The sequence below is a fragment of the Heteronotia binoei genome, chromosome 9, assembly GCF_032191835.1.
Source record: "Heteronotia binoei isolate CCM8104 ecotype False Entrance Well chromosome 9, APGP_CSIRO_Hbin_v1, whole genome shotgun sequence".
NCBI classification, from domain to species: Eukaryota; Metazoa; Chordata; class Lepidosauria; order Squamata; family Gekkonidae; genus Heteronotia; species Heteronotia binoei.
The window spans coordinates 29995799-30015804 of record NC_083231.1 but is presented as its reverse complement, the minus strand read 5'-3'; the positions used below and the strand labels follow the sequence as shown (position 1 = coordinate 30015804).

General features: G+C 43.3%; 1 protein-coding gene across 1 annotated transcript in view; it reads left to right on the top strand.

Moving 5' to 3' along the window:
• Positions 1-1175: 1175 nt before the first annotated feature.
• The window catches only part of DLC1 (DLC1 Rho GTPase activating protein), a 340623-nt gene continuing 321792 nt past the window's right edge, over positions 1176-20006 (top strand). The window contains exon 1 of the mRNA XM_060246397.1: positions 1176-1440. The gene's annotated coding sequence lies outside the window, so the exon portion shown is untranslated. The remainder of the gene's footprint in view (positions 1441-20006) is intronic.

Genomic DNA, 20006 nt, shown 5'->3' with positions numbered 1-20006 from the left:
GCAGCTGCTGGGTGATCTTGGGTAAGTCCCAGTTTCCTCAGAGCTGTTCTTCCAAGAAACATCTGTTCTTCTTGAAACGCTCTCTCAACCATGCCTACCTCACAAAACAGATGGCCAGCTCAGGATGGCATCAAGCCACCCTGGAAGTGAGCCAGCTGGAAAAGGAGCAGCTGGGAGCCTCTGGACGGTCCGCAGCCTACCCCCAGAACAGGGACAAGCCATGTGCACCCTGGAGGATTGTCATGAGCTTCTCAGCCGCTCCCTGGGTGCTTCCTGGTCATCCAGGCAGCCGGGGAAGCATCTCAGAGCCACCTCAGAATTTAAGTACCACTTTGACAGTGGTAGCTTTCTGAGGCAGCTTCAATCTGGCCCAGGATGGATTGCGTGTGGATGTGCAAATGTAGACACGCTTTTTAGATCCACCTGCTTGCCGTCCCCAGGGAGGCTTAAACCACCCATCTGTTATCAGCCAAGGTGTCTGTTGTGAGGAGAGGAAAAGAAGGAGACTGTCAATTGCTCCAAGACTGCAACTGAAGGGCATGGTATAAATCCAAGCTGCTCCTCCCCCTCCTCTTCTTGTTAAAGACTGGCTGACTGACTGAGGTCTGCCTTAAAACAGAGGAATCAGCAAAAATCACGCAACATTCCATTAACAGAAATTTATTGTGGGATCCAACCCAACATCCTTAAATTCCACTGAAAGTAGAACAATTTACATAGCTCTGATAAAACTGATTCTTTTAACCTCAGAAATTGTACAATGATTTTCATCAAGCAAATAAATGAATCAGCAAAGTGCAGGTTCTTTGTGGTCTCAGCATAGAAATAAGTTAATAAAACTCAGCATCAGCACTTCTACATTTAAAGCAAATCAGAAAACAGAGCTTTGTCATTCTGTTTGGCATTGCTTAAAAGAACTTTCCCTTTAAAGTAAAAAATGACAAAAATCAAAACATGTATATTAGCACACAACCCTAAATCCATTTGGCATTGTTTCCTTTTAGAAATGACCACAGGAACCCAGGTAGCAATTGTTATAGGAATAGTTAACATTTATTATTAATTGATACCCTAATTAAAGCCACACCGGTGCTTTCCATTAGCTTACTCTCCAGTTTTTGCAGAGCTGTCCGTCTGGTTTTAATCAAAACCAAATGGCAATCCAAGTTCCCAGGCTGGAGCAACGAAGAGGAAATCAGTCAGAGAAGGCAGAAGAAAGCCGAAAAGATAAACAGCAGATAGTTTCACCAAATCCTTATAGTTTGGAGGATGTAGATGCCGTGGGCTGCTCCAGAGATACAATTCAGGCACCCTGTCAGACTGGTAAAGAGTAGTTAAAAGTGGTTCCTGTCAGCTGAATTCTAATATGAGCAAGATGGAGTCTACCCTCATGGTTTCTCAGTCCTTGATCTGCAAGACTCTGGAGAATTCTCCTTAAAGGTAAGATGTTCTGTATCGATTGTCGTTGCCTTTCTGTGCAGTGGCATTCTTTTCTTGTAGTTCTCCCTGGCCCAAGCAGCGGGCTGGTAGCACTTCATCTTTACCATTTATTTGCATAAATTGTATCTGTATTTTTAATCTGTCTCCCCTCCTGCTGCCACTGTGGTTCTAGTTAATTGCTCAAAATACTACAGAAAAGATACTTTTTTGAAACTGCAAAATATTATGAATTGAAACCATCCTTTCTTTGCCATTTGTTCATTTCCTGCTCCGAAGGGGATTTCATGCTTTCAGAGCGGTGTATATCTTTTTTGTTAATGAAATTCATATTGGGGTACCTGTTTGTGGGCACTCACAACACTCAGCAACACAGAGAAATGGTGCTTTAAATATTCCTAATCAGTATTTTCTCGAGTCCACTGTAGCATGGTCTCAGTCAGAGCTCTCTCTCTCTCTCTCTCTCTCATGACTACTTTCTCAGCAGCAGGAAATGCTTTTCAGGCAATCTGGGCCTGGTTCTTTGAGCCTCTCCCCCCCCCCCCCCTTCACAAAACATCAGTCTGCATTTACTAGTCAGAAGTAACTAGGGAAAGCCTGGTACAGTTTCATTTACTAAAAGCCACTTCCAGCTGCAGTACATATTTTGGTTAGAATCACACATATAGAGCAAAAACTGCTGAGAAGAGAGCAGTGATCTCAGCAATGAAATCTGAACTTTATGCTAGTGGAGGCTGAGACAGATTCAGGATGGTGGGGGTGGGTGGGATTCCTTGCTTCTTTTCTATACACCGAGGCAAAGCATTTAGAGAAGAAACTTTGGTTATTGCTACCTTCTGTGCCACCTCGGTGAGGAAAATTGGAAGCTGTGGTCTAATTTTCTTGATAATAAAGTTGCTCTGAAATATACAGACTGTTTTCTTGGACCTGTGGTACGTTCAGTATGCTTGAGACTGACTACCCGGAGGATCTCAGCAGTATAACTGGAATGAAAAAAAGATACAGTAAGTGGGTGTTTGCATGCCAGCTGTTTCTGTCTCTCTCAGAAAACAGGATCTGAAGTAAAATGTTGCTAGCTACCTCAGTTTTTTGTTTGTTTGTTTAAAAGTACAGTAGCTGTTTACATCACCTTGCAGTGGATACTAGCAAGGTTTTGCTTATGTATTTTGCAATAGCTATAAAACTAAGAAATGTCAATAGATTTTTGTATTGATTTTACTAATAATAAGAAGGGGAGTGAAGGGTGTTTTTTTTTTTTTTAATCACTTCTACCTTGGGTTAACAGACAAATTTAGCTGTTCAGACGTTTCTTTCATGGCCCCAAAGAGTTCTGTATTGTAGATATGTTTATAATTTAATGATTGCATATGAGGTAGATGTATCATTCATCAGGCATTAAGTGCTGGATGAGGAGACAAACTGATAGCAATGTAATGTAAAGAAGTTTATCGTGAGATGTGCCAGCGTGGTTTCATGAATGGAAGAAACCACCACGTGGCTTATACCACCTACCAAGCAGCTTGTGGGTTCTATTAATGATTCCATGAGGGTTCTTTCAAAGGGCGGGGAGAGGGGGGGGGGTTGTTCCATCCAGCAAGGGTTACTGAGTGTGTGCTGTATATATATGAAGTTACCATACAGTAAATGTGTATACGTTTGTCTGTGAATGATAGGTGTTGAGCTGGAAGGAACCTCATATTATTAAGTCATCTGAAACATTTAAAAGAAGCTTTAGACTTTCAAGTGTGCTAACGTTAAAGGCAACTGAACCAAAATATGAAGACAATGGTGATAAAGGGGGGGTGCAAAATGTCATTCCATCCATTTCTACTTGTCTATGCTATTAAGTATAAAACAGGACAGGAGTGGAATTCATGTTATTCCTTCACTACACTCGGCTTTTTATTTTAGCAGGGGCGTGCAGGAAAGTAGTTCCAGCTGGCTTGGCACCAGGAGGTGTGGCCTAATATGCAAATGAGTTCCTGCTGGCTTTTTCTTTAAAAATCCTTGTGTGGAACAATGGTGATATCAGGGGGGTGTGGCCTAATACGCAAATGATTTCCTGCTGGGCTTTTTCTACCAAAAAAGCCAACTGCACTAATAGAAATCAACTAAATAGATAAAAAAAAAAATCTGAAATGCAAGGGCTGAAATCCAGTACAGAGATGGGAACATTTCTGTCTAACATTTAGTGGAAACCTTTGCACAGTCACTTCAGTTTAAGACCATTGATATCTGCAGAGTAATTCTGCATAGGATTGTGCTATAAGTGCCAACCTAATCCAAGATGTTATTTTAATCTGGGATTGATGTTCCTTCCAGCTCTCTTTCTTGAAAGAGAGCAAAAGAGGAGAAATAACCCCCACAAGATCACAAACTTGATCCTGCCAATTTGGACATTAACTTCATTGAAATTAATATGATTTCCTTTCAAGCACATGTACAAACAGAGTGCTTTCCTGGATCAGAGCAATGCTCCTCTGAAACTCTATTTCCAGCTGTGGGCTGTTGGATAACATGAAGAGTAAACCTTTGTGTGTGCTTCCAGCATGAGACAGAGAGAAAGATTGCCTTGGAGTTCCATTTGGTTATCCTGAGAGCCAGAAAGGTGCAGTAATTATACTAGAATCTGAGAGATCCAGGTTCAGATCTGCACTCTACCATGGGAGCTGGTTGGATGCTCTTGGGCCAGTTACACTGTCTCTCAGCCTAATGCAGGGCTTCTTTTGTAGAAAAAGCCCAGCAGGAACTCATTTGCATATTAGGTCACATCATTTGCATATTAGGCTGCCAAGCCAGCTGGGACTGTATTTCTGTGTGTTCCTGCTCCAAAAAAGCCCAGGCCTAATGTAACTCACAGAGTGGTTGTTATGAGGATAAAATGGAGGAAGGGAGAATGAAGTTGTAAGCTGCTTTGGGTCCCCATTGGGGGGAAAGTGCGGTATAAATATGTTAATGAATACAATCATTTATCTTAGCTTAAATGTCTTTCCAAAATATTGTTTGTGTGTATATGTTTAGTGCTATCAAGTCACTTCAAATTTATGACAATCCTATGAATGAATGACTTCCAAAACATCCTATCATTGCCTTGCTTTGGTCTTGGAAACTGAGGGCTGTGGCTTCTTTGATTGAGTCAATCCATCTCGTGTTGTATTTTCCCCTTGTCCTGCTGCTGCCTTCCACTTGTGCTAGTATTATTGTGGGTTTTTTTCCAGTGACTCTTGTCTTCTCATAATGTGACCAAAGAATGATAGCCTCAGTTTAGTTGTTTTAGCCACTGATTTGTCCTTTTGGCACTCCATGGTATCCAAACTGGCAGTAACTAACTAGGAGAGAGATCTTGGAGTCATGGTAGATAATTCACTGAAACTCTCCTCAATGTGGACTTTTTCGGGGGGGGGGGGGGGCAGATACAAATACCTTACCAGTGTTGGGATCTGAAATGTTTTGGAAATAGACCCAAACCTAAATATACCAATTTTTTTTAAAAAAAAAAATTGCACATCACTATTTTGCATCTTTTTTATTCTTCACTTTCCTTGCTCTACAGCTAATGGCTTGTATAGATCCCCTGGTCATGTAAAGCATTAAACTGCTTCAGGTAGCCCATTAAACTGCTTCAAGTAGACTTGAAAATACCAGGGCAAATGTTGCATAACAGCTTGATAAACCTGCCCCCCCCCCCCCCGGACTGCCTGGCACTGTGGAAATGCTGTCAAACATCTGGCAACTCATAATACAAAGTTGACGTTCTGTTGTGGCTTTGCTAGTTTACACGTTTTGCAGACCTCGGATAGGCATAGATCTTTGCATGAGTAAAAACATCCCCATTCACTTTAATGTTGAGTACTGTTCTACAAATACATGCCTGTAGTACAAATGGAGCATAAACCACTATTGGAATCCAGCACTGAAACAAAATTCACTCTAAATTCATTAAAGGAAGGGTAAGATACAATTGTATTTTGTAAAACATAAGTCAGACAACCCTGGTGCCAAATTTTTCCTTTCAAAGCTTGAAATTACTTTGTCTGGCCCACGCAGATTTTCTGTGTGTTAGGAATATGCAGCAGGGGAACCTGAAAGGACTTCAAGAGCCATCTTATTTCTCTCTCCACCACTATTCCCTCCTTTCCATGCCCCTGAAAGCTCCCTTTCATCTTCTCCCTTCTTCCCGCTTCTTTCTCTTCTTCCCACCCACCAGCCACCCTAATTTTATCTGTTCTCCTGTCTTCAGCTTTTCCCTCCTTCTCGTCCCCTAGCAACCTCTACCCAGAAAAACTGCCCATGCACAGTTGTGTAGTGGGGAACCCATAAAAACTTTCAAGGAAGCACCTTATTATCTCTCCACACTAGTTGCCTTTTTCGTCATTCTGGTAACCCCCACATCCTCCTTTCTCTGCTTCCTTCTCTTCTCATTCACTCGCAACCTGTCTGCTCCCCATCTTCAGCTATATTTATTTACAACTCACCTTTATGCATTGCGGGGATCCAAAACATCAGCCCCCCTCTCCTCTATTGATTCTCACAACAACCCTATGAGAGGTTATACTGAGAACATGAAGCAGGCACAAAATCACTTAGTGAGAGTCCACAGCAGAGTGGAGATTTGTGCTTGGGTGTCCTAGATCCTAGTCTGAAACTGCTACACCACACTGACTTTCATGAGGTGGCTGCTGTCGAACACTCAAGCCTGGGTGAATCATGTAAGTCACCTGTTACCAAGTCACCTGGTGGTTTCTAGTGAATCCCTCCCTTCAAAGCCAGACAGCCCTGGAAAGGACCCTGGCCCTTTCACTTTACCTTTTACTGACAAAAAAAAACAACGCTTGAAGTCTGGCAGTTTCATTGTGGTTGCCTAGGTGTGGCCATTGAGGACATTCATTTCTTAATGCAACAAATATTCCCCTTCGCTTTTGTAATTTCAGATTGTTCTGCAAACCTGGGCTTTACTCATGCTTGTAAAAAGTTCTATTTTGTCTGTCCTGATCTTTTGTCTATTTTGTCTGTCTGTCCATGAGGGAGACCTCATTTCCCCCCTGCATCTCCTCTTATAAGGCTGCTTCTGATAGGATTGCCTCTTTTTTGCCTTCAAAGGGTTCCCCAGCAGCTGTACTTCCACTAAATGAAAGTGTAATTTGTCATACACACACAAGTCCCTTGTCAAGCAGCCGAAATAAACATACAGTTGCCCACACTTATGTGATCTCACTGGAACAATTATATAGATTGCTTTACTCATGGGAGTTGCTGAATGTAATAATCTGCTGTATTTCAACCAACTTCTTCAGACTAACACAGGAAAATGAAAGAAAGGAGGCAGTCTAGGCAGTGGAGTTTTCCTCCATCCTATAATCAGATTCTAGTTAGCTTTTTAGTATCCATTTTACTATAAAAATGACTTCTGAAATGAATGCAAAACAGAGGGACTGTGCTGCCTTTCTTTCTCCCAGGCTTCACACACTCACTGGGAAGAGCCACGTGGCTCTGTTTGCTCACCCCCCCCCCATGCAGCTTTCATTGCTGAGATTTAAAAGCACACACACCTTCCAAAACACAAGCAGTCTGCAAGCGTCTTTTAAGCCTGCCAAGATTTAAAGGCACATAGTGGCTGTTTGGGTGGGGCTTCCCCCTGTTGGCCTGCTGAATGGCAGTGAGGAGAAGCCTGCAAAACCAGGGGATCAACCCACCAGGCCCTGAGGGCTGGCATGCCAAGCTTCTAATATTCTCACATATACTCTCTGGATTTCACAGTGATTTTGGTATAGCCTTGGCTTCTGATCATTTGGTTTTCAACTGCCTCTTGATTTTGTCACTGTCTCCTGGTTTTCCATCCCAGCTCCCACTTAACTGACACCTCTGACTATGGCTCTGACAGCTGCCCATTGGGGAAGGTTGTGTTCTCCCCTCCCTCAATCAGCTGTGACCTACTTTGTAGAGTGGGAAAGAACAGAGGCAGACGTCCAGGATTTGGCCCTTCCATCCTCAATAGCAACAATAAAAATATCTAATTTAAGATTAAACCAAATGAGATGCAAAAGATGAACCAAAACACCCCAAATACTATCTGTACATACCCTAGAGGTTAGGCTTGTACACATAACCTAGTCTGCAAAGTATGTGTTTTCAACATCCTTTTGCAACAATCAAATTATTAGGCTTAAATTGCTCTGTTTTAACTCCCTGGGCACATTGCTGTTTTGCGCAGCTGAATTTTTGGGACTTTTTTCAGATGCGTCAGCTATGTATTCATCATCTTGTACCTTCTCTGCATCTTTTCCTTTTTTCCTTTTCCCCTCCCTTCTGGTACTCTGCACCCCTGATCTTTGCCAATCACTTTCAGAATCCTTTAGTCATTCACAAATCACAAGCCAAGTGACTCATAATTGTAATTTATAATCCAAAGATGTTTGCCAATATCATCTGCCTTGTGTGATTTTTTAAATTTATTTTGGAAGTACACTATTTGAATTGTCTTGATACCAAATATAGATTACCTTCCAGTGATTCTTTACCTCCATCTAAACTGGTTTTGTGTTTGCAGACTGTGTGAAAGCCATATACACTCATTCAGGAGCAATAGTTCAATAGTGGAACATGTGTTTTATATATGGTAGGTCTTGAATTCAGTCCTGAACACCTATTTGGCTAAAGACTGAGACCTTGGAGGGGCCTTTTCAGTTATTGGTAGACTGAACAACAACAAAAAGCCACTGGTGGGTTGTTGCCCTGGAAGGCCACTGTTGGCCAGAAACCAGCTGAGCTGAGTGGTTTTTATGGTCATTGCAGCACTGCAAGGCCAGCTCAGCTTTGGTCAACGCATGGTGATGGTGTCAACAGGTATTGGCTGTGGTTTGGGTCTGACAGGTCTGTGTTGGAAAATACTTGGAGACTTTGGGGGTGGATCCAGGAAACTGTAGGATTTGGGGAGGAAAGAGGCCTCTACATGATACAATGCCATAAAGTCCACCCTTCAAAGTAGCCATTTTCTCCAGGGAAGCTGATCTCTGCCAGCTGGAGATCAGTTGTAAAAGCAGGAGATCTCCATTGCTAGCACCTCAGGGACCATTTGGCTTAGCTTGCTGCAGGGCTGTTTCAACATCCAATCCTACATCCAAATATACGTTATAGGATTAGTATGTAGAAGATTCATATGTCGGTGTGTGAGAAAAGACTGTAACTTTTTGGTTGCAGGGGATATAAGCATCTTTTCCCCAAGTGATGAACTACTGCTGCAGATGATGAGGATGTTTTGAAAAGTTTCAGCAATCAAGTTTCTCTCCAGATTGTGGAACTCTGAATTACCTGGTCTCTCTTCCAAAGTGGAGCCTTTGTTCCATGTTTTATTTCCAAATTGTGTACAGGACACTGTGGACACTCGTTCTGCATCAGACTTCAGTTCCTGTAGTTCATGAACTAAGCAGCCCCATAGAGCAGAGTGGTAAAGCTGCAGTACTGCAGTCCAAGCTCTCTGCTCACGACCTGAGTCCAATCCCAGCAGACAGGCCTGTCTTAATGCATGGGGCTGATGGGCACTTGCCCGTGGGCCCCACGAGCATAGGGGCCCCATACTAATCTGTGTATGATGCAGTACTACTAACCAGGTGTTGATAGTTTGTGAATATATGAATGGATAAGCTTTTTATTTGTGCAAGTTGAGAAAATGTTTAATGTAGTCTTGTAGACCTATACAAAGATTCTTTGTATAGGTCAACCATTTATCGACCATTTACATTTTTATTCCTGTGAGTAGTTATCATAGGGGCCCAGTACACTGCTTTGCCCGGGGCCCATAATGCAGTTAAGACGGCCCTGCCAGCAGAAGCTGGGTTCAGGTAGCCAGCTCAAGGCTGACTTGGCTTTCCATCCTTCCGAGGTCAGTAAAATGAGTACCCAGTTTGCTGGAAGGAGGGAATGTAGATGACAGAGGAAGGCAATGGCAAACCACCCCGTAAAAAGTCTGCCGTGAAAATGCTGTGATGCAACGTCACCCCAGAGTCGGAAATGACTGATGCTTGCAGAGGGGACTACCTTTACATAGTTCATGAACTATTATTATCAGTATGCACGTGTGCGCTGAAGAAACATTACAACAACAAAAAAGAAGTCTTGATGGGATTGTGCATATAGTTGTGCCAAGATTCTTTTTAGTGGTGTCTTAGCAAAAGAGCCCTGTGGCACAGAGTGGTAAGCTGCAGTACTCCAGTCCAAGCTGTGCTCATGACCTTTGTTTGATCCCGGCAGAAGCTAGGTTCAGGTAGCCGGTTCCAGGTTGACTCAGCCTTCCATCCTTCCAAGGTCAGTAAAATGAGTACCCAGCTTGCTGGGGGCAAAGTGTAAGTGACTGGGAAAGGCAATGGCAAACCACCCCATTAAAAGTCTGCATGAAAACAATGTCTCCCCAGAGTCAAAAACGACTGGTGCTTGCACAGGGGATTGCCTTTACCTTTAGCAATTTACAAGGGTAGCAATTTCACATCACTAGAACATGTAACATAAAGAATTGTGATGGTGCTTGGGTTTTGTTTTTGCCTTGATTTATCAGTGCATTAGTAATAGGGGGGAGTGCAGGGATAAAATGGTATATATGGCCCAAAGGAACTGAAAGATGTGCTAATTTGAGCACATTTAGGGAAATGACTGGTGCTTGCACAGGGGACTACCTTTATCTTTTTAGGGTTGCCAGCCTAATTACAATCTCCTGCTTTTACAACTGATCCCCAGCTGGCAGAAATCAGCTCCCCTGGAGAAAATGGCTGCTTTGAAGGGTGGACTCTATGGCATTGTACCATGCTGAGACCCCTCCACTCCCACACCCCACTGTCTCCCAGGTTCACCCCCAAAGTCTCCAGGTATTTTCCAACACAGACCTGGTAACCCTAGCACATTCCATTTTTGAAATTAATTTTAGGAATCCCTCTAATTAAACTTGAATGCAGAAGTACTACAACGGAGGACAGAACAGAATTGATAAAAATAATGTAACAGTACTGGGGGGAATTATGGGGCAAAGAACTCCCCTCAGGGCCATCTCTTGTTTGGAAAACAGCATTAGGGGAGGCAGGAGCTTGAATCAGGCCCTTGCAAACCTTTAAAATGCCGGTTTAATGAATCAGCTCCTGGGAACCCAGGGCCAGCACTGTGACTAGGCAAACTAGAAGTTAGCCTTGCCTAGGATGCCAGACAGTCTAGAGCTGCTCTTCCTGGACCTAATACATTAGGAAATGTAATGTGTAGTTTGGCCCTTAGTTAAAGGCCTTGGTAAAAATTAATGTTTGGCCTTGATGTGCTTAAGGGCAATCAGACTAATTCCTCAGTAGCCTTTGTCCCGGTCTCGTGCTCCTTTTTCCTGTGGCTCTTTTGCCCAATTTTGCGCACTCTGCCACAGGACCATGACTTGCCCCGCCTCTTTGCAAGTTTCCTCTGCCACTTCAGGATTCTGGTTTTCAGAGAATCCTGAAGGCGCAGAGGGAACATGGGAAAGAGGCAGGGCAAATTGTGGCCCCACAGCAGCATTTGCAAAATCAGACAGAAGAGTCACAGGGAAAAGGTGCACGGAATCAGGACAAAGGCTAGTGAGAAATCAGCCTATGATATGCAAGCTTAAAGGGGGAGGGCATTTCAAAGGTGAGGTGCCACCCCTGGAAGATCCCTATTTCTGTTTGCCACCCACCTCACCTTTATAGATGGAGTGCAGAACTTAGGAAGATGATGTTAGCCGTATGGAAAATGGCAATTCAGCCACAAGCCATGTGGAGCTTTAAACGTAAGAATCAAAACTTTGAATTGCATCAAGAAATGCATGGACAACCAGTGGGCTTCTTTCCCTGTCATTTGGGTCCCTTTCCATTCTACATGATAGTGAATGTCCAAAGGGACAAGCAAAGATTGTCCAGCAACAAAGCGCTTGACCAGTTGTCAAACAATGGCTGTAGCATGTGGAACTGAGTAATGATAGCTTTAGGGCAACAGCCTCTGTTGCATTTCCTACAAAATAAACAACCGCACAACCTTCTGTGTAGCTGAAATATTTTAATGGCTAATTCCATCAAGATAATGTTTTCCATAAACTGTTTCCCCTTTCAGTACTGTTTTTTTTTTTTTAACAAAGTTCCTAGGAGTCAGCGTTTCTTTACCTGAAAACTGGAAATTGTGACTTTCTTTACAGGAAACGCTGGCTTAAGCCTCATCTCCATTAAGCAGCCGAGTAATCTTGGCAAGCCATTTTCAGTAAGCAATCACTTCAAACCGCGGTGTTGTATGAAGAGTGAGCCACTCTTTACCAAGTGCTACAATCTCAGCTTTAACCTATTTGGAAAACATGCAAGGGAAATGTCCCTGAGCCAAGTGTCAGTAGTATTTCTGTGGTAACGTGTAGCTCAGTTCTCTGCCACCTAGCTTACAGGTAAAACCTCTGTCAACTCCGAGGCAAGGCAGATACTTGCTACAGACAACTCTTGTCCACAACAGTTCAGTTTCTTAGGCTGCGGTTTTAAGTATATTTTCTTGGAGGAAGTCCCATTGAATATAGCGGGATTTACCTTTGAGTAGACGTGCTTAGAATTTATCCATTCATTAATTAATTAATTTTGTACATTTATAGTTCACCCTTTCCCATAAGGGCTAAGGTCGGATTCCAACATGCTAAAACACTAAAATCCACAATAAAACATCAGAATAGTTAAAACAATTAAGCCAATAAATTAAAAGTAATTATTTAAGACAGCATGGATGGTTTGAGCACATGCTTTACAGGGCCATGCCATATAGCTTTAGAAATGATGTACACCAATTCCAGCAAGCTCTGCATAGGCATTTAGTATTTCTTTCTGAGCAAACTAACTCATTCAGCACTTGGGTACCTTCCTATGGCTACTTCTGTGTAAAGCATGCAGGATCCTTAAGGGAATACGGTAGGCTGGAACTTGGGAAGCTTGGATAGATATCCAGATTCCTGGTCATTTAGATCATGATGATGCTAATTTTTCAAAGGTTTCTATGTCTGTCTCATTTAGTTTGAAATTCAAATCATTTATCTGTATGAAACACAGGGCTTTTTAAAAACAGGAATACACAGGAATGCCTGGCTTGCCTAATATGTAAATGAGTTCCTGCTGGGCTTTTTCCAGAAAAAAAAGCCCAAATAAAACACATAAATATTGGAGAGAAAATGGATGCTTTTCTATGTCAGAAATATTAATAGGGCCACTGTTATCTAGGAAATGACAGCGTCCAGATGTCTGTTCAAATTTATTTGAAATGTAGTTAAACTATATCCAGTTCCATGTACGCATGGAAATCCTTTCACACCAGGACTTAGCATTCTCTTTTATGCTGGAAAATGATTTCTCTGGTTTGGGAGCATCTTCCATTACAAGCCTATGCCAATCCTTACCTGCTGAAGAAAGTCTGAGCAAACTATATCCTAAATATAGCAACTTCTTTGCCTTTAGGCATGAAATCTAAACTCATCTGCTGAGCTTTCTGATGATAATTTTCTGTCCTGAGCCAGGTTGCACAACATATTACCCATCAAAACAAAAGTAGCCTACCGTCCATTTAGGTCCAGGTTTTGCCCTCTGAAAAAACTGGGGCCGTTTTCCCACTAGCGTTTGCTCCGGCGTAGCGCCCCATTTACCTCCGGATCTTCTCTTGGATTTCACACATGTTGCTCCGGCGCTGCGCTTTGCTCCGGCGCTTCAGGGATTTTACGCCGGAGTATGTTTTTCAGCAAGTTGCCGGAGTTTCCGAAAACCTCCGGATCCACTCCGGATCCACTCAGCGGAGTTTCCTGTGCGAAATCCATCCACGCCGGATCGACTGCTTTGGGGGCGTCACCCTCTCCCTTTCCGTCCTCCCACCCCATCCACCCGCTTGGCCAATCATCAGCATTTCGCGGCGCTTCCCCAAAGTGCCGGCACGGCCATTTTTTTTTTTTAAACTTCACAGTTTTGCGTAATAGCGATATTTCGAAATTAACAAATAGAAAAAAAAAAACCCTCCTGGAATAGCCTCAATTGGCACTTCAATTGGTTTCGTTAGAATTTTTTTTTATTATTGACTTTAGTTGCGTTATTCCGCTGTTGCGTTATCTCGATAATGCGAAAACGACCATTGCTGGGGGGGGGGGGAATGTAGTGCCGGTGCGGGCCACAGCGTCCATGTGTGTGTGTTTTAAGAAGGGAATGCCTCCCTCAGCTGTGCCACCAGGATTTCTGGACCTGCACAAAATCGCCATGTATAAAATGGGAAGTTGGAGTCCTGCATTCTTCTCCCTGGCTACATTCCGCTCGGTTAGAAAGTAGACGCGACCGAGCTCCTCACACGCGCCACAGAAGGGGAAGGAGAGAATGGAGCGGGGGGGGGGAGCTCTGGCAGCAGGAATCAGTCAGGTCCCCGTTGCAAGCGCCAGCCGGGGAGGGGAAAGAGAGCGGAGGAAATTTGGGGGGGGGGGATCTAGTGCTTCAGAATTTGGGGGGGGGGAATCTAGTGCTAGGATTCTCCACTGTGAATGCTTCCGTTAATACATAAAGGGCTGTGGAGGATTCTACAGCTGCAGCCAATCCATAAGCAGCAGCAGCACACGTGATGCGGTTTGTCCAAGAAATGAAGGGGAGGCAGCAGCTCGATGTTACGTTAGTACGTTAGTACGTCATTACGCGACCAGACTTGCGCTTAAAAAAAAAATGATTGACAGGGCATCGGACTCAAGCCGATGCCAGTGGGAAAACGATTTGAGCCGGGGCTTCAGGGAAGGCGACGCCGCAAAGAGTCACTAGTGGGAAAACGAGAAAAATGCTCTGGACATAATTGCGCCGCGGAAAAAGGGGAGCAAACGCTAAGTGCGAAAACGGCCTGGGAGGATGTAGGGACCTTGCATACAAAAATTACATGTGGCTAAGTTTGGTAGATCAAAAGGTTATATAGGCCTATCCTGAATTTTCTAGCAAAGCTGACTTCATCTGATTATCTCCTATTCAGATGTGGATGAATGTGATACTTCAAATACACACTCACACACACGGGGGTCTTTTTCTAGAAGGAGCTCCTCTGCATATTAGGCCATGCCCCCCTGATGTAGCCAATCCTCCTGGAGCTTACAGTAGGTCCTGTACTAAGAGCCCTCTAAGCTCTTGGAGGATTGGCTACATCAGGGGGACATGGCCTAATATGCAGAGGAGCTCCTGCTAGAAAAAGAGCCATATATATAACTAGGTTCTGTAGGACTCAAATTGGACATGATCCTGAGAATGATGTGAATGAGTCTCCATCCCTTTATTTCCCTTTAAAAGCAGATGGATGTGATCTCAGTTTGGTTCAGCTCAGTGGTAGAGCATCTGCTTTGTATGCAGGAGGTCCAAGGTTCATAGAGACCCCAGAATCTCCAATTTAAAAGGAGCAGGAACCAAGTCATGTGAAAGGCCTTCTATATGAAGCCGTGGAGAGGTGCTGCAAGTCAGGATGGACAATTCTAACCTGGATAGACTGGCGATCTAATTTAGTATAAGCAGCTTCATGTTCATGTGTGGAAAAAGAGAGACTTTCAGACTGCCTCTCCTACTGTTTTCCTCACCAGAAAGAACCCCAGAGAGCAATTATTTGTCCTGTTGAGGAAAATAGATAGGTCATGATTCTGGGCTGTACTAGTTTACATTGCAAATGAATAATTCCATGGAAACAAACAAAACTCTGAACATAGAAAATGAGAGAAGTGCATGAGAGGGGGGAAATGAACTGAAATCCTTCTTTCTTATATAATAGCCTTCCCCCTGAAGCAGAGATCTGGATTTACCCATTTGTGGGGCCCCAGGGAGGGGTAAGAGGCAAGGCAGCCTTTTGCTGGTGGAGAGGGGCAGGGCCGGACCAAGCACGGGAAGCAAGGCCCGCCCTAACTTGATGCAGGCCCTATAGATGTCTTTGGGGTGGGTCAGAGGGAAGGGGGCGGCCATCAGCTACTTAGGACGCAGCACTGCCTCCTCCTGCCCTCTTTGAGCATCGGATTGCTTGGCCCACCCTCCCAGCCCTTTATTTAGATGTTTTATCAGGGGTTGCATATGGTTTGTCTTTTTGATTTTCTTGTCACAACTTGGCAGTATCAGCATGGGGCTGGATCCATTCTCTGGAAAATCAGCCTGCATGCCCACTTCCAGAGTATGGGGATCCTCTTAAGGGATCTTGACGTGAGGGGTGACTGAGGTGCCCAGCCCGGGGGCAGGTAAACCGGGGGATTACCCTCACGCTCAGGTGGCAGGGGAGACCACCCCTGGGCTTCCGCCCTAGTGGAATCCCTAACCTGCCATCCCAAGGTGACCAGTAGAGCATCAACTGGCAGGCGGGTCAGTCGATTAGTGGGATCCTTACCCCATGCTGTGCCAAGGCTTACTACAGTTGTAACCAATAAAAGTTGTGGCCAATTTTATTCCACTTTTTCTGAAAATGGTGTGGTTGTGTGTTATTTCAGTTGAAACTGTAAAATAAACTAGAATGTGTTAGTAGGGAGGAATTTTGTTGGGGTGCCTGCCTTGGCTCCTCCCCTTGATGCTGGAGCCACAAGCAGGTAGTATTGTTATGTGGGTATCTTGAAATATGCCATTCTCTTAGGGTTGCCAGGTTTATCCTGGCCACTGGCGGGAGGTGGGGTATTCGGGTTGCCAGATCCAGTTTTGGAAAATCCTGGAGATTTGGGGATGGAGCCTGGAGGATGGAGTGGGATACAATGCCACAAAGTTCACCCTCCAAAGCATCCATTTTCTCCAGAGGAAATTATCTCTGTAGTCTGCAGATGAGCTGTGATTTCCCAGGCTCCACCTGAAGGCTGACATCCCTATATTCTCTGTCTGTAGAGGTCCTGTCCCCAGAAGGCTCCCAGTATATGACATTTCTGATTATGCCATTTTGATTCTTCGCTAGAAAAAGGAATGAATTGACACTAACAGTTGTTCCACTGCTCATACCTATTTCTTCTTGAACGTATGATCTTTCATTGCATCTTGCAGGCTCTTGGCCAAGCTCCACATTACTCATTCAGTAACGAAGCTTCATAGTTTTGAGTAATGAAATTTAGGTATTTTTGATTCGCTTAATGCCATATAAAATACTAACAAACCAGTATCTCTGTTGATGGAGTAAGCATTTAAAGAGTCCCGTAAATCTGTTTGATGGGTGATAAAATATAATGGCCAGATTTTGAAATACTTCAAAGTGTACAATGGGGTTATAAGAGGACTTCAGGGGAATAATGGAGCAGATTCCCCCCACCCCACCCCCCAAAAAGTATGAAGTCTCATGATAGGGATTGTGCAATGGAAAAAAGGTAATTTTATATATATTGTTTTTAAAAGTCTGTCAGCACATGGGGGACTTATTTTGCTGTCATTTTCATTTTTAAAACAATTACTATTTTTAAAAAAAGAAAAGAAAAGATTTTCCATTCATATGCAAAGTCATTAGGAAAATTAAACAAATTTATAATACAGAATTATTAAAACTGATCATAGCTGCTTGAATAGACATATTTTAACTAAGAATAACTTGATTCCATGTCGTTCTTATTATCAGGGCTTTTTTGTAGAAAAAACCCAGCAGGAAATCATTTGCATATTAGGCCACACCCCAATACCAAGCCAGCCAGAACTGTGTTCTTGTGCATTCCTGCTCAAATAAAGCCCTGCTTATTAGAATAAACCCGGTTTATATTTTAAGTTCTATTTGTGGAGGATCAATGGGTAGCTAGAGAGTCTGGGAAGTCTTCTTTTAATTTTGATTCCCCTTTCATTTGCCTGCTGGCCATACCTTCTTGGAAGTTTTTTTGGGGGTGGGGGGTGGGGAGAACAACTACTTTCTCCTTTTCACACCCAACCCTATCAGTAAGCATTTTAGTTCCCATAATTTTTTCCCTTAACTGGGGTTGGTGCAAGAATCTGGGGATATAGAAGGATGGGTAAAAGAAAATAATAAGATCAGGAGGACTGGAGCACTGTCCTCAGCAATAGCTTGGGCTTTCACAGGAAAGAAAATCCCAATGATATCATGGAAATCCTAGGCTTTTCTCCAGGGATTGGTGTGGAACCCTTGGGCTACAACTAAGCTAAAGCTCATAACAACCTTCAATCTTTTTTTTAATCATTCCATATAAGCCTTAATTCTAAACCTAGTATAACATCTAGTGAATAATTTCAAATACTCCTGTAGTATTTTGACTATTTATTGGATGAACAGTCCCCTTTGCCTGTTTTCCCTGAACTTGCATTTGAAGTAGGGTTGCCAAGTCCAATTCAAGAAATATCTGGAGACTTTGGGGGTGGAGCCAGGAGCAAGGCTGCGACAAGCATAATTGAACTCCAAAGGGAGTTTTGGCCATCACATTTAAAGGGACCACACACCTTTTAAATGCCTTTCCTCCACTGGAAATAATGAAGGATAGGGGCACCTTCTTTTGGTGCTCATAGAATTGGACCCCTGGTCCACTCTTTTTGAAACCTGGAGGTATTTTGGGGAGAGGCACTGGATGCTATGCTGAAAATTTGGTGCCTCTATCTAAAAAACAAAACAAAAACAGGCCCCCACCACAGCTCCAGATATTTGTAGATCAATTCTCCATTATTTTCTATGGGAATAAGTCTCCATAGGAAATAATAGAGTTCCTAGCAGACAATTCCCTCCACTCCCCCCACTTTTTGATGACCCTGAAGCGGGGGGAGGGCATCCAAACCGGGGGATCCCCTGCCCCCAGCTGAGGATTGGCAACCCTAATTTGAAGTAAACCACTCTACAATCTCCTATTTAATCCTTTTTTTAATTTTTTCTTTATGATACAGTTCAATCCCCCCCAATGTTATTTTCTTATCTAATCTTTTTTATCTGCCACTGGTTAGAATATGATTGTGGCCATAATGCGGGTAAAAGAAAGCCTTAAAATTTGGCTTTTAGGTTCATCAATGAAATCAAAAGCTCAGTGTACAAAAATGGGGGGGAAACAGCATGGAACATCTAATACATATAGACAAATCTATTTAACTGGAATGGAAATAAACACATTTATTGAACCTTGAAGGGCTGGCTTTTGCTATACTATGTTCATTGAACTATCTACATTGAACATTGGTCATACATGGTCCTGCATGTTGTAGGTTGTGTGGTAGGTTGCTTATGGTTCAGAATTTCCAGATTTTCCAATCTAAACAGGCTCACACTCAGACCTTAGGGAATTTTTTAATTCTGTTTTACTTTATATTTCCTGTCTGCATGTCATAAAAATGAACTGTGCCACTGTTGTCTGGCTGCCTTATTTGTTTATGCAGAGGGCTGAAATTCTCTTGGTGGACAGCGAAGTGTCAAACGATTCAGTCTTCATTATTTATTTCAGCATTTAGATGAGGGTTTTGCCCCTGGTAAATGTTTGACTATAGTAATGTCCTTGGCAAATACAGTGGCCAAATTAAACAGCAGTATTTCAGCGTGTAGTTTTCTTCACCTCGTGTTAAGACTAGTATTCAAATAGTAAGTGTGTATCTGCTGTTTGTTTAACAACACAAATGAATTGTTTCTATTGCATCACAGTCTACAAAGTAGATGAGGCTGATTAGCCCTGGAATATGGCTGTGGAGGAATCAGAAACCAGTTTTCCTAGCTTTAAGAATAAAGCTACACATAAGAAACAGAGGAGTGTGTTTTCAGTGATGCAGTATAGTAGTGAGGAGTACATTCAACTGAGAGATGCATTTTCATACTATTGGTATAGTGGATAGCACTATACCATTTTCATTCTCCTGGTATAGTGGACAGAACTTTGGACTAGAATCATGTTTTCCATGGGCTCTTTGGGAATTTCAAGAATGGGTGTAGGTACCACCAAAATGGCTGACATGGAAAGTGCAGTTGTAGGGCTGCCAGCCTCCAGGTGGGACCTGGAGATCTCCCGCTTTTACAACTGATCTCCAGCTAGCAGAGATCAGCTCCCCTGGAGAAAATGGCTGCCTTGAAGAGTGAATTCTGTGGCATTGTACCATGCTGAGGCCCCTCCCCTCTCCAAGCTCTGCAGTATCCTGGATCCACCTCCAAAGTCTCCAGGTATTTTCCAACACAGACCTGGCAACTCTACAGTTGGGTTTAGAACCAATCCCAAAATATTGTGTGGTTATAAGTGTAAGCCAAGTATCCTTCTACAATGAAGGCAATGGTTTCTGAATAGATGCTTCCTACAGACACCATATGTGATGCCTCCTGGGTGCTTCTCCTGCTCCAGAGTAGCAGGAAAGCCAGAACTAGCTATTTGCTTTAGGAAAGAGATTATTTGGGGAAGAAGCATGTGGATGCTAGGAAGCCCATTGGTGGGCACCAGGGCACCCATAAGCACCATGGTGAACATCGCTGAATTAGAAATAAGGACATAAGAACATAAAAGAAGCCATGTTGGATCAGGCCAATGGCCCATCCGGTCCAACATTCTGTGTCACACAGTGGCCAAAAAAACCCAGGTGCCATCAGGAAGACCACCAGTGGGGCCAGGACACTAGAAGCCCCTCCCACTGTTGTCCCCCCACCCCAAACGCAAAGAATACAGAGCA